Source organism: Aotus nancymaae, unplaced genomic scaffold, assembly GCF_030222135.1.
Source record: "Aotus nancymaae isolate 86718 unplaced genomic scaffold, 86718_ANA_hifiasm-v0.15.2.pri h1tg000038l, whole genome shotgun sequence".
In the NCBI taxonomy this organism is placed as follows: domain Eukaryota; kingdom Metazoa; phylum Chordata; class Mammalia; order Primates; family Aotidae; genus Aotus; species Aotus nancymaae.
Window position 1 is genome coordinate 825919 of NW_026988452.1, and position 15355 is coordinate 841273.

Here is a 15355-nt window from a genome sequence, read left to right on the forward strand (position 1 = left end):
TTCCCTGTTGGCTTTACACATGATTTTTCAGGCTTATGGTGTCTTTTATAGAGAAGATTGAAGGGCGTAGGGTAGCTAAAGGGCAATTCATTTTTCCTGCTCTGCCCAAAGTTGGCAAACAACCACCATCAAGTCCTGAATGGGAGTGTGGGGGCATCTCCCTGTGGGTGAGAGTGCATTTCATTAGTATGCAATACCACTGATTTGATAAAAAAGAGAAAAAAAAGAAATTTCATTAGTAATCAAAGAAGGAATTTCATTAGTAATCAAAAAATGTCCCACAGCCGGGCGCGGTGGCTCACACCTGTAATCCCAGCACTTTGGGAGGCCGAGGTGGGTGGATCACGAGGTCAAGAGATCGAGACCATCCTGGTCAACATGGTGAAACCCCGTCTCTACTAAAAATACAAAAAAAAAATTAGCTGGACATGGTAGCACGTGCCTGTAATCCCAGCTACTCAGGAGGCTGAGGCAGGAGAATTGCCTGAACCAAGGAGGCGGAGGTTGTGGTGAGCCGAGATAGCGCCATTGCACTCCAGCCTGGGTAACAAGAGCGAAACTCCGTCTCAAAAAAAAAAAAAAAAAAAGTCCCACAAATAAAGTCCAGGACCAGATGACTTCACTGGTAAATTCTACCAAAAGTTTAAAGAATTACCATTAATCCCTCAAACTTTTTCAAAAAACAGAAGGGGAAGAAACATTTCCCAACTCATTCTATGAGTCCAGTATTACTCTGATGCAAAAACCCTGCAAAGACATCACAAGAAAAGAAAACTACACCCCAATATCCCTTATGGATTATACAGATACACAGACACACACAACTCCCAAAAACAATATACTAGCAAATGGAATCCAACTACAGATGTAATGGGTTATACACCGTGAATAGCTGAGCTATCTGCAAGGTGAAACCGTTCAACATCCAAAACCGAAACAATGTAAGACACTGTATGAAAAGAAGAAAGCTCATGCAACACTGGGAGTAGGTTTCTTCTGTTTGTTTTTGTTTTTAATATACTCCCCAGGGAGGGAGTAGTTTTATTTAAAGAAAAAATAAAAAAAAAAAAAGAAAAGAATAAAAGACAAAAACAACACGATCATCTTAACACATGCAGAAAGAACATTCGGTAATCTTCAGCAAGCTTTTCTGATAAAAAACATTCCGTAAACTCGGGAACATCCTCAAGCTGATTAAGGGTATATACAAACAAAACAAAACAAAACCAACAGCTAACATCACACTTCATGGTAAGACTGAGAGCTTCCACCTCCCCACTTCAGATCACGAACAAAGCAAAGGTGCCCACGGTCACCGTTTTATCGTCCTGGCACTTCTAGTCAGAGCAGTTGTGCACGAAAAGGAAGTAAAAAGCATTTGCACGGGGAAGGAAGCAGTGAAATTATCTCTATTGGCAGATTACATAATTTTGTATATAGAAAATACTAAGAAATACACACGCACACACATACACACACACAATCAGAGCTAACAAGTTATCTCAGCAACACTCAGGATACTAGATCAATATACAAAAATCAGTTGTATTTCTACATACTAAAAAGAAATTATAACATCAGAAAGAATACCTAGGAATAAACTGAACAAATCAAGCGCAAGGCCTATACACTAAAAACTGTAAAACATCATGGAAAGAAATGAAAGGAGACCTAAATAAACGGAAATACATTTCATGTTCATGGACTGGAAGACTTAAGGTTGTTAAGAGGGATGTACTCCGTTCATTGACCTACAGCTTCAACAATCTCAATCAAAGTTGCGACTGCATTTTTTACAGAAAACGGACATGCTTATTATAAAATTCACATGAAAATACAAGGAACCTAGAATAGCCAAAACAACTTCGAAAAAGAGCAAAGTTGGACTCACACTTCTTACTTTAAAACTTACTACAAAGTCACAGTAATCAAGACTCTGTAGCACTGATATCAGAACAGATGTATAGATCAATTGAATAGAACTGAGAGTCCATAAATAAACCCAGGTGTCCATGGTCAGGTGATTTTCCACTTCACATCCGTTGGGAGGCTGTAATTCAAAAGGGGAAACGTGAGAACCTGGAGCCCTCATCCGCTGCTGTGAACGTGAAATGTACAGCCACATAGGAAAACAGTTTTGACAATTCCTTAAAAACTTAAACACATTACGACTCTTAGTGGTGGATCACTCAAAAAAAAAAAATTAACACACGGTCCACCTAGGTATATGCCCATGAAAACTGAAATCAAATGTCCATAGAAAAACACGTATACACAAAAGTCCCTAACATTATTCATGATGGCCCCAAACTGGAAAACAGTCCAAATGTCTACCATGTGATGAGTCGATAAAGAAAGTGCGGCGTGTCCAGGCACTGAAACTGAAATATCATTCAGCCACTTAAAAGGAGTGAAGTGTCAATATACGCTACGACATGGACGATCCTTGAAAACATTATGCAAGGTAGAAGAAATCTGACGCAAAATCCACATATTGTATGATTCCATTTACATGAAACGTCCAGAATAGGCGAATACCCAAAACAGATTCACGGGGCTGGGGAAGGTGTGCAGATGGAAGTGACAACTAACGTGTCACTCATGTTGGCACGATGGAAAAGTTCTGAATTTAGACAGTGTGATGATTGTGCAACTTTTTTTTCTTCTCAGTTCAAAACCGCAATTATGATTTTGCACCTTTGCAGTAATATTAAATTGCATACTTTAAGAGGCTGAATTTTATGTTTATAGTCAGCTCTCTGTATTCATGGGTTCCTAATCCATGGATTCAACCAACCAAGGACTGAAAATATTTTTTAAAAAGCAATTTAAAATAATAGTACAGCAATAAAAGAATACAGATTTTAAAAAATACAGTATAACAACTATTTGCAGCATTTACATTATATTAGGTATTATAGGTTGAGTATCCCTTATTCAAAATGCTTGGCATCAGAAGTGTTTGGGATTTCAGAATTTCCTGTATTTTGAAATATTCTGAAATATACAAAATGAGATATCTTTGGGATGAGACCCAAGTTTAAACACATTTATTTATATTGCACATACACCTCATAGACACAGCCTAAAGTTAACTTTATACAATATTTTAAATAATTTCGCGTGTGAAACAAAGTTTTGACTGTAACCTATCACATGAGGTCAGGTGTGAAACCAATCCTCTGTGGGTAACGAGGGACGGCTGTGATTGTCTCGGTGTTTCAAAACTCAGATCTAGGTTATGGAAGCAGAATCGCGGTGTGATACACTCAGTGCAGAACAAAGTGGAACTAATAGCCTTTATTTCATTGCTTGCTGCAATAATGTTAAGGGAGAAAAGCAGAGCACAAAAGTCAATCGATTTTATTCATTCTGCAAAAACGTCCAGGTTTCTCGTCATCCTGTGCAGCCGTGTTCGTTGCTTCAGGGTGTACACAGCTCAGCGGTGCTCAGCTCCCCTCTTATGGTCTTAGAAGTTGACGGCATGGCTTAGGAGCACACAGTGCACCGAGAGCCCGACGAGGGCGAGTTCTGCTTGCCTACTGAGCGTCGGACATGTCAGGACAAGCCACCAGGCTTCCACTTCCGAGCATCCCAGACAAGTCTGTCTAGGAAGAGAATGACTGGAGACATGAAGGCTGACAGGCTACGTGGGAGAGAGACACTTGAATACGTCATAGAAGGAAGGTCACGCCTGGATCTCCCAGACAGGAGAAAGCAGTTTAGCCTTCTTTTGTTGGGAGCCCCCGAATGAGGAGAGGGACTGCTGTGACTCCTGACCTGGCTCAGTACAAATTCCTCTAAGGAAGGTGGCAGGGGAGGGGATGCTGCAAGAAACAAAAGGAAAAACTCAAACACACAAGTCACCCCAAGCTAGGCTTTATCAGAGATGAAGGGATGACTTTTTAAAAGTGCAACCTGGCCAGGCGCGGTGGCTCACACCTGCAATCCCAGCACTTCGGGAGGCCAAGGTGGGAGGATCACAAGGTCAGGAGTTTGAGACCAGCCTGGCCAATATGGTGAAACCTGTCTCTACTAAACATACAAAAATTAGCCTGGCGTGGTGGCAGGCACCTCCAGTCCCAGCTACTCAGGAGGCTAAGGCAGGAGAATCATTTGAACCTGGGAGGCGGGGAGGCTGCAGTGAGCTGAGATTGTGCCATTGCACTCCAGTCTAGGCAACAGAGTGAGACTCCAGCTCAAAAAAAAAAAAGGGCAACCTGGGTAGAAGACTGTCCTGCCACTTCAGCAAAGTGAAGAGGGAAGAAGCCTAGACCACGTGGGGCCTGGTGGAATAATGGGGCTTAGCCTAGAACCAAGTGATAGGAGGGGACAGCATCGTGCAAAGACTGGAGTAAGCATCATGGTTGACTCACATCAAAGGAACAGCGCTGTGGTGGACACACAGCCAGGACTACAAAGGGCAGAGAGGGGAAGAGACACAGCCTGAGACTTGGTGGATATAGCAGAAAGATCCCAGCTTTCAAGACTGGGGAAAGGGGGCAGATTGGAATAACAATTATTCTGTTATTGTTTTTATTCTTTTTTTTTTTTTTTTTGAGATGGAGTCTCGCTCTGTCACCCAGGCTGGAGCTGGAGGTCAATGGCACAATCCTGCCTCCGCCTCCCTAGTAGCTGGGATTACAGGCATGCGCCTCCATGCCTGGCTAATTTTTGTATTTTTAGTAAAGACAGGGTTTCACCATGTTGGCCAGGCTGGTCTTGAACTCCTGACTTCAAGTGATCCACCCGCCTTCGTGTTCCAAAGTGCTGGGATTACAGGCGTGAGCCACCAGGCTCAGACTGTTTTTATTTTCAACTGTGCCTCTCGGATTCGTCCCTCTCTGAGGTGTGGTGGGCCCTGGGAAACTGCAGTTACATAGAATACAAAGCAAAATGCTAGAAGTGACTCAAGAAAATACAAGTACTAGGGAAAGGGAGTGTGTTTCAAAAGAGGGACAGAGAGCAGGAAAAGACTCTATTCAGGCAGCAACATGCAGATTTGAAAGGCAGGGAAACGTTGTACAAATTATTTTCTGATTATAACAACAATATAAATTTAGTTTCATATTTTTTAAATGGAAATGAAAACCACAAGTATTCTACTGTTCAGATAAAGCCACCCTTACCACTTTATTTATTTATATCTATACCTATCTATAAATATCTAAAAATCTATGCCTGTAAATAGATATAAACCTAAGTTGTATGTGTTTGTAAATATATATATGTACTTCAAAACAAAAGTTGTGGTTGATAAAGATTCTGACAGGGGAAACAGAAGGTTGAAAAGTATATTCTAGGAGAGAGAATAATCTGAGCACAGGCAGCAAAGACAAAAGACAGAGGCAAGAGAGTATTCCTGAAAGAACACGAGCTAAACAGGACTGGGTTCAAATCCTGCCTCCGCCTCTATGGAAACCCAAGCAAGTCACCTAACCACACTGAACTTCAGTTTCCTCCTGTGTAAAATGGGGTAATGATACATTCCTGTAGAGTTGTTTCAATGATCTGAGACACTTTGGTCTGCCAAGTGTGCAGCGGTGCACGTGGGAAATGGAAATGAACTGAACAGGGTCCTGTGTGCGTGTGCTGGCGGCATGCTGCGGACTGAGCCGCTGTCTGGGAACACGTATGTGAGGAACAGGGATGCCAGGGACGGCTCACTACAGCCTGTGGATCACAAGCATGCCGAATCCCCATTAACTGTAAGAGCACATCAGGCAGAAATGGTGATAGGTCCTTTAAAGCTATCAATGAACTGTCCTTCAGCCACAGCACACCCAGTTCCTGGAGCGCTCACGAGCTGCACCTGAGCCCAGTCCCACTGCCTTGTGAAGCCTTCTCATCAGCTACACTGCACTAGGCCACAGGCCAAGGTGACTAGCTGTTTCTTTTTACTGTCATTTTAGTACTCATAATCCTTGAAAATTTATTCTGGCCTCAGAAAGCAGGGTAACAGAAGGACATTGGTGGTACCATTTCACTGCTGATTCATGTGGGTTGGGCAGATTACATCTCTTCTCTGGTTTTTCCCTGAAACAGGGTAGGCAGGTTCCCATCCCTGTGCAAAAACATCAACATATGGAGAGTCACTCAGGAAACCAATCTGGGTGAAGTGTCTGTTTGCATAACCCATTTTTCTTCCGGAGCTATAAAAGTAATTGTTCATCCATCTCTGGCAAAGGAGACCATTATCCTGTTCTTACTGTGATTTGGATCTAATTCAGATCCAAAGACATTTATGAGCCCTCGGTTTATTACATGATCAAGATAAACAGATGGTGTCTCTTAATCAGTATGAGGGCAGAATGACCTGAAGAGCTTGGAGATGAGCCAATAAAAACCTATTTGCAGTGCTATTGAGTTGGCAGCTCCTCCCAGAAGAGGCACCTCATTCTCACAGAATTAGCAGACCATAAAAACAGCCCTAAATCTCTGGGAGTGACAAAGTGGGGGAAATCAGAGAGTTATTAATCAATATTTGAGGAAGTGAGGGAGGAGAAGGAGGGCTCTGCAGGGAACGCTGTATAAATGGTGGGTGACCAGGAGGGCTAGAAAGTCATCAAGGCCTGTAGCCCCAGTAGCTGAGAATGCAGCCGGCATCACTGAACTCAGTTGCTTACTTCAACTTTGCAGAGGTAGCACTGAGTCATTCAACCAGCACTGCCTGGAGGACTCTCGTGTGCAGGTCACTAATAGGCTTTGTGGGCAACACAAAGAAGGATGCAACAGATTCTGCTGCCAGAGCTTGTAACCCCAGCACTTTGGGAGACCGAGGCAGGCGGATCGCCTGAGGTTGGGAGTTAAGGAACAGCCTGACCAACATGGCGAAACCTCGTCTCTACTAAAAGTACAAAAATTAGCCAGTGTGGTGGCGCCTGCCTATAATATCCCAGCTACTCAGGAGGCAGAGATAGGAGAATTGCAGACCTGCTTGAACCTGGGAGATGGAGGTTGCAGTGAGCCAAGATCGCACCATGTAACTCCAGCCTGGGCGACAGAGTGAGACTCCATCTCAAAAAAAAAAAAAAAAAATCTATGTCAAGCCTAAAATTGGCCGGGCGCGGTGGCTCACGCCTGTAATCCCAGCACTTTGGGAGGCCGAGGCGGGTGGATCACGAGGTCAAGAGATCGAGACCATCCTGGTCAACATGGTGAAACCCCGTCTCTACTAATACAAAAAAAAATTAGCTGGGCATGGTGGCGCGTGCCTGTAATTCCAGCTACTCAGGAGGCTGAGGCAGGAGAATTGCCTGAACCAAGGAGGCGGAGGTTGTGGTGAGCCGAGATCGCGCCATTGCACTCCAGCCTGGGTAACAAGAGCGAAACTCCGTCTCAAAAAAAAAAAAAAAAAAAGCCTAAAATCATGCCAATGTCTTTCCTTATTTGATCTGTATAAGTGCTTTCCTATGTAAATTATCCTCTCAACATCACTGCTTTTAGGAATCAGCCAATTCCGGGCCAGTTTGCTCGGAACACATCCCTACGAAAATGGAAGCTCTGTTTCTTTTTCTTTCTTTCTTTTTTTTTTTTTAAAAAAAGATGGGGTTTCACCATGATGGTCAGGCTGGTCTTGAACTCCTGACCTCAGGTGATCCACCCACCTCGGCCTCCCAAAGTGCTAGGATTACAGGCGTGAGCCACCGCGCCCGGCCAGCGGTTTCATGTCTGCTGTAGATCTTCCCCTAGAGCTTCATAGGGCTAGCCCCTTATCATTCAGTTCTCTGCTCAGATGTCACTGGCTGGATGTGAAGAAAGGAGGGAGTGGCAACAGGGACTGACCCAGGTTTCATGTTTGGTGAATGGGATGAATATTTGTTCCATCAAGCATGTCAGGGAATTTAGGGGAAAGGGCAGGCTTGTGCGGAGAGGGGCGGACAGCAATGACTGACTTGGCTCACTTACGGTCATGTAGAGTCTGTGGAATACCAAGGTGAAGACGTCCAACACACAGTTGAACAGACAGTTCTGGAACACAGGCAAGAAGTGTGGCAGAGGAGAGAAGAGAACAGCAGCATACAGATGAGAGTCAAAAACCATAAGAGGACATGAGATGACTCTAAGAGAAGGGCAGAGAGTTAGAAGGAAAGAGAGCACAGAACTCTAGAACACGCCAACATCTAGGGGACAGAGGAAACAAATTCAGTGACAGTAACTAAGAAAGAATGACCAGACTGCAGGCAGAATGAAAAGAAAGGTGTCAAGGGAAAGATTCATAATGGCAAATACGATCGGAGAGTCAAGTAAGATATGGGCTGAGAGACTGAAATATGTCCTTTACGACTGTTGTTTCAGCAGCGTGATGGGTGGAAACCAGTCGGATGACAGAGCAGGGCTGGAGGGGAAGATGTGGGACGATATGCACACTTTTTGCCTCCCAAATTGAGGAAAAAGAAAACAGAGCAATAGCTGGAGAAAGGATGGAGAATCTAGGAAAGGGTCTTTTTTAAATGGAAGAGTATGAGAAGCCTGGGTGCAGGGGCGAAGAGAGGCAGTAATTACAGGCGGGAGAGCAAAAAGCTGACAGATCAGGTGGCAAAAAATGATGGGATCCAGAGCACGGGGTGTGACGGGTGTTCAATGGGAGGAGGGTACCCAAAACCAGAAGAAATGACTGATGGACACGCAGGTAGGGTAAGAGAGGAGAAAGCTGAGACAATGTTTCAATGCTGCCAGTGGAAAGGGTTAGTGGGGATGGTAGGGTGATGGAAATTGAGGCTGAACAGGAATAAATGAGAGGACTGTTTTGGAGAAGGGGTCAGAAAAGTTGATGGCCTAAAGAAGAAAAGTGACTTGCTTGAAGTTGCGTTGCTGGTAAATGCTGAGGAAGATGGCGACAAGGGAAAGGGCCTGGTGTGGTGAGAGGAACTAGCGTGGACTGAGGCTCTGTTACACCCCAAGCACTCTTCTTGGGGTCTTCTGTACGGCCATTTAGATCACACAGTGCTACCCTGTAAGGCACATACTTACTAATAGCCCCATTGTGTTGATGAAAAAGGTGAGGTTCCAAGAGGCTAAATAATGTGTTCCAGGTTGTCATGCCCATAAGCATTTGAGCTGTCACTCAAAGCCAGGTCTTCCGACCTCACAAGTGGTAGCAATCCAGGGTCCCCAAGCCAGTGCCAGTGCCCTTTCCACTCTACCAAATTCTTTTTTCATATTTGTTGTTGTTTTAAGACGGAATTCTGCTCTTCTTCTCCAGGCTAGAGTGCAATAAGGTGATCTCGGGTCATCGCAACCTCCATCTCCCAGGTTCAAGCAATTGTCTTGCCTCAGCCTCCCAAATAGCTGGGATTATAGGCATGCACCACCACACCCCAGTAATTTTGTATTTTTAGTGGAAACGGGGTTTCTCCATGTTGTTCAGGCTGGTCTCGACCTCCTGACCTCAGGTGATCTGCCCACCTCGTCCTCCCGAAGTGCTGGGATGACAGGCGTGAGCCACCATGCCCGGCCTTTTTTCTTTTCCATTAGTACTTGGTAAGTGTCCTGATGTCCCCAACAACAATAAAAAATACAGAGTACCAGCCGGGTACGGTGGCTCACGTCTGTCATTCCAGCATTTTGGTTGGCCAAGTCGGGCGGATCACCTGAGGTCAGGAGTTTGAGACCAGCCTGGCCGACATGGTGAAACTCTGTCTCTACTAAAAATAGAAAAAATTAGCCAGCTGTGGTGGCAAACACCTGTAAGCCCAGCTACTCAGGAGGCCAAGGCATAGGAATCACTTGAACTCAGGAAGCAGAGGTTGCAATGAGTCGAGACTGCACATTGCACTCCAGCTTAGGCAACAAAGCAAGACTCTACCAAAAAAAACCAAACTCAAAACCAAACTGAGTGCCTCAGTGGAAAAGTCAAGACTAAAATATTAAAGTATAATATTTTTGTTCACTACAAAAAAAAATCACTACATAAACACACAAATACTGCTGTCACTTTGGTTGCTAATGGGAACCAGTTGATAAAACCAGCAATATAAAAGTAAGACACTATGTAAACTAAAGAGATCAAAGGTGGCTTCTGGCTCTTAGCTGCTGCTTTTCTGAAGTGAGAAAGAACCATATTGATTGTGAGCATTTTATATTTATGATTTTTATGCAAACCCTAAAGACTTTTTTTTTTACTTTTTTTTTGGTGCCATGATTCAGATCTAAAAGACATTTTAAAATGAAAAATACATATACACACGCACATACAGACACACAAAGCTATCAATTGTGTTTATAGGTTAGCTAAATAGTATCTACAGACGGTCAGGTGCAATGGCTCACAACTGTAACCCCAGCACTCTGGAAGGCGGAGGTGGGTGGATCACGATGTCAGGAGTTCAAGACCAGCCTAACCAAGATAGTGAAACCCCGTCTCTACTAAAAATACAAAAATTAGCTGGGTGCAGTGGTAGATGCCTGTAATCTCAACTACTTGAGAGGCTGAGGCAGGAGAATCGCTTGAACCCAGGTGGCAGAGATTCCAGTGAGCCGAGATCATGCCACTGCACTCCAGCTTGGGTGACAGAGTGAGACTCCGTCTCAAAAAAAAAAAAAAAGTATCTACAGGAACATACAAAAAATCCACAAAATATCATAATTAATACATATAACACTTACTATATGCCAGGCAATGCTGGGGTTTTATGTATCATTTAACACTCCCCAGAGCCCCATTAAGTAGGACCTATTATCATACAAATGAAGAAATGGAGGCACAAAATGATTAATTAACTTGCTCAGTGTCACACACCTAGTAAGCAGCAAAGCAAACCCCAGAGCGTGTGGAGCCTGACTCACACCAAATTAAAAGTGGCTGTGACTTTTCTCCCTCTGGAGAGTTTTGAGATTTCATTTTAGAACTGTTCTTCCCAAAGGGTAGAGGAATGAACTACGTACCTACCTTGAGAATTAATGTTCTAGAATGCATAAAGTGTGAAAAAGAAAAATTGTCACTTTAGCAGAACATGGTTGGATATGATTACAGCTGGTCCTTCTGGAAAAATATTACTGTTTCTTGTAAAACACTTGATAGATTTGAATGAGCAGACCGTGGAAAGGTCTGGTTACTTTTTGCCAAGAGCAAACTTTTTTCTTGCTTAAAAGCTCCTACCTTTTAGGCAAATTTTAAATAAAACTTTGAAACATATAATTAATGTGTCTGGGAAGTTTGTTTTTGTTTAAAACGAATAGCTTCAGTACTGTTCCATGACTCTGCAGTGTAAGGGTACTAAATTGGAATACATTACGAGTAGCCTGCTAGGGCAATTCTCTGACATGGAATCTTGTGATGGCCTGGCCCCTAGCCGATTCTCCCTGGGGCCTGGTCTTTAAAGATTATTGCTGCCGCAAAGTGGCAGTCCTTGTCCAGGAGTAGAGAGAGAACACGACTGCATGTGTTGTAATCTCTGCATCCTTAAGACCAAGGGGAAAATGGTCTCAATACACAGGATGTAATGAGATATTACTGAATAGTTTTTAAGTTTCTGGCTAAGGCTGGCCCTCTCTGTCTAATCCATTCTATTTCACTCCCAAGAACCTCAGATGCACTCTGCTGTTGTCAACGTCCTGCTCCAAAGTCTTCAGGGGGCACCTGATAGAATATTGTCCAGGTTCTTTAACAGGGAAGGTCCTCCCCACAGTGACTCACTTTTCATTATTCTCTCTGACTCTGCTTTAGTCACAAATGTTTGCCTTTTCTTTAAGTTTATTTTTATTTTTGGAGACGGAGTCTTGCTTTGTCGCCCAGGCTGCAGCGCAGTGGCGTGATCTCGGCTCACTCAACCTCCGCCTCCTGGGTTCAAACAATTCTCTTGCCTCAGCCTCCTGAGTAGCTGGGACTACAGGCGCACGCCGCCATGCCTGGCTAATTTTTTGTATTTTAGTAGAGACAGGATTCACCCTGTTGCCCAGGCTGGTCTCAGACTCCTGAGCTCAGGCAATCCACCCACGTCGGCCTCCCAAAGTGCTGGGATTAAGCCGTGAGCCACAGTGCCTGGCCAACGTTTGCTTTTTCACACTTGCTGTCCTCTGTGACACAGCTACAATCCCAGAGTCTACCTCTTTTTTTCTGCCCTCTGTTTGCTGTTTCTGAAATATTCTCCCAATTTGTTTACATTCTAGTCATCCTTCAAGGTCCACTTACGCTCCAGTCCCAAGAAGTCTTTGAAACTGCTCCACTTACTGTGGTATCTACTTGAAATTTCATTCAAAGTACTTAGAAACTTTCTTTGTTACTTCTATATATTTTTTCCTTTTACCCACTTGGATGATTAATTATTTCAGGGCGGGAACTGAGTCTTTAACTTGAGAATCTGGTACAGGTACGTGGCACAAGGCACATGTTCAATAATTGCTGATGGTGACCCCAAGTCTGGTATAAAAACACCGGTAATTATTAACAATTTTCTCAAAAGGCTTAACCTTTGTTTTAGACAAAGTTTAACAAAGATCACACAGTACTTTTTAAAAAGGACGTCAAGAACGGGGTAATGTAGCTTTTAGTTGGGCCTTGGCATGAACAGACATCTAAATTTAGAAGCCTGTTTCTCCCACGGAAGATACGATCATGTGTAGAGAGCTACTTGCAGCAGGAGAAGTCACAGAGGCTGAGGAGGGGAAAATAGCAAAGCTGGCAGATATGTTTTGTGCTGTCTTTCTTTCCATAAATTACAGGTGGGTTGGTTTAATACCTGAAAACCTAAATAATTTATTAAGTCATCTGCATCAATTACACTTCAAAATGACACACAGTAGGAAGAATGGAATAATATATGTTGCATATTTGTTACCAATTATAATGTCTGTATTACGAAAGATGTAAAAGTGTGTCACTGTCATTTGCTTGTAACATATGGTATAAAGTATAGAAGAATAATCTTCACAAAAAAAATTGACCGAATCCTCTAATTATGTTTCGGATATTTATCACCCCTTCATTTACCAAGATTTTAGTTTCTGCAAACTAATCAGAAAAAGAGAATTTCTCCCACATATAGGCAACAAAACCTCAAATAACTTGTCTTGGCGCAAACAGATGTTATCTCTTATTATTACATTTAGCTTGGGTAAAGTATGAACTTGTTAAAATTTGCAAGGAGAATTCAAGTTTCCCAGAATGAGACTGGGGTCATTAATGATATTGAGAAAACTTAAAAACAGCTCACTATCAGGGGGGCATGGTGGCTCATGCCTGCAATCCCAGCACTTTGGGAAGCCAAGGTGGGCGGATCACAAGACCAGGAGTTTGAGACCAACCTGGTCAATATGGTGAAACGCCATCTCTACTAAAAATACAAAAAATTAGCCGGGCGTGGTGGTGTGTGCCTGTAGTCCCAGCTACTCGGGAGGCTGAGGCAGGAGAATCACTTGAACCCAGGAGGCAGAGGTTGCAGTGAGCTGAGATCACACCACTGCACTCCAGCCTGGGTGACAGAGTGAGACTCAGTCTCAAAAAAAAAAAAAAATCTCACTATGGAACAAATTCCATCTATTCCTCATCAGAGCTTGAAGAACAAAATACAACTTCCTAATAAATATGGCAGTTATTAGTCTTCATGCCATGAAACAGTGAAGTATGTACACGCTGCAGAAAAGAATACAGGCATATTGTACTAAGTCACAAACTCTACTCTTGAATTTGTATGATACGGTTAGGGTGTGTGTCCCCACCCAAATCTCATGTCAAATTGTGATTCTCAGTGTTGGAGAAGGGACCTGGAAGGAGGCGATTAGATCATGGGGCGGACCTCCCCCCTGCTGTTCTCGGATAGAGTTCTCACAGACCTGGTTGTTTAAAGGTGCGTAGCACTTCCTCCTTCACTTGCTTTCTTCTGATACCAACATGTAAGACAGCTTTGCTTCCCTCTCATCTTCCACTGTGACTGTTAAGTTTCCTGAGGCCTCCCTAGCCATGTTTCCTGTACAACTTGCAGGACTGTGAGTCAATTAAACCTCTTTTCTTTTTTTAATCTTTTTTTTTTTTAACCATCAGAACTCATGAGATAAACCTCTTTTCTTTATAAATTACCCAGTCTCAGGTAGTACTTTCTAGCATTGCAAGAACAGACTAATACATATATTTTTAGAATAGATGATGTGGGGCAAACTGAACAAAGATTTTAAGTTAGTATAAGATATTGTAACATACTTATTTAAAAACAGATCAAAATCAAACCCAAAACAAGCCCATAGTATAGCTCTTGGACTAATTCATATTTGCAAATTATCTTGTTTTCATTATTCATGTTTTGTCCCAAAGACCCTAATTCTAAATAAAATAAATTACAGAGCTTTATTTTAATCAAATTCAGTAACAGTAACAGCACTGTTCATATTATATAACCGTCTAAATCAGTTTATTACATATATGATTAGAACTAAAGGAAGGCTGAAGGCGGGGTGCAGTGGCTCACGCCTGTAATCTCACTTTGGGAGGCCGAGGTGGGTAGATCACTTGAGGTCAGGAGTTCGAGACTAGCCTGGCCAAAAAGGAGAAACCCCGTCTCTACTAAAAATACAAAAAAATTAGTCGGACGTGGTGGCACATGCCTGTAGTCCCAGCTACCTGGGAGGCTGAGGCAAGAGGAACACCTGAGCCTGGGAGGCGGAGGTTGAGTGAGCTGATCATCCCATTGCACTCCAGCCTCGGCAACAGAGTCAGACTCCATCTCAAAAAAAAAAAAAAAAAAAAAAAGTGCTGAAAATTACCCAACCACTTTTATGAAAGGTTTTCAGTTTTAAGCTGCACGGAATACTAAGAGGTCTGATTTCACGACCTGGAGAGTTAAGCGAGCAGACAGAGCACTGGGCTAGTGCTCGGGAAGGCACAGTTCTTCAGATGCTGCCTGTAAGTGTCAACTAAAACATCCACTTACATTCTCAAAAACTATTTTCATTAAAAGAAAGGAAGTGGACCAGATGAGCTTTAAGGTCCCTTTAATATCTAACATTGAGACTCAATCTTTAGAAAAAAATTAGAATGCAGTTTTAAACCTCTCCTCAACATTTATACTTTGTCTGTCATAAAGCAATATTAGAAGGTATGACTATCTGGCTGGGTGCGGTGGCTCACGCCTGTAATCCCAGCACTTTGGGAGGCCAAGGCGGGTGGATCACGAGGTCAAGAGATTGAGACCATCCTGGTCAACATGGTGAAACCCCGTCTCTACTAAAAATACAAAAAAAATTAGCTGGGCATGGTGGCACGTGCCTGTAGTCCCAGTTACTCGGGAGGCTGAGGCAGGAGAATTGCTTGAACCCAGAAGGCAGAGGTTGCGGTGAACCGAGATCACGCCATTGCACTCCAGCCTGGGTAACAAGAGCGAAACTCCAACTCAAAAAAATAAAAAATAAATAATAAAAAAAA

The 15355-nt window shown here is 43.1% G+C and overlaps 1 long non-coding RNA gene across 1 annotated transcript; it reads right to left on the reverse strand.

Annotated features, from left to right (window-relative positions):
* Window positions 1–1391: 1391 nt before the first annotated feature.
* Window positions 1392–7067, reverse strand: LOC135268159 (uncharacterized). Its single transcript, XR_010336442.1, has 2 exons — window positions 4805–7067; window positions 1392–3942 (listed from the first exon to the last, which is right to left on the reverse strand). It is a non-coding gene; the product is annotated as an uncharacterized LOC135268159 (long non-coding RNA).
* Window positions 7068–15355: the final 8288 nt, after the last annotated feature.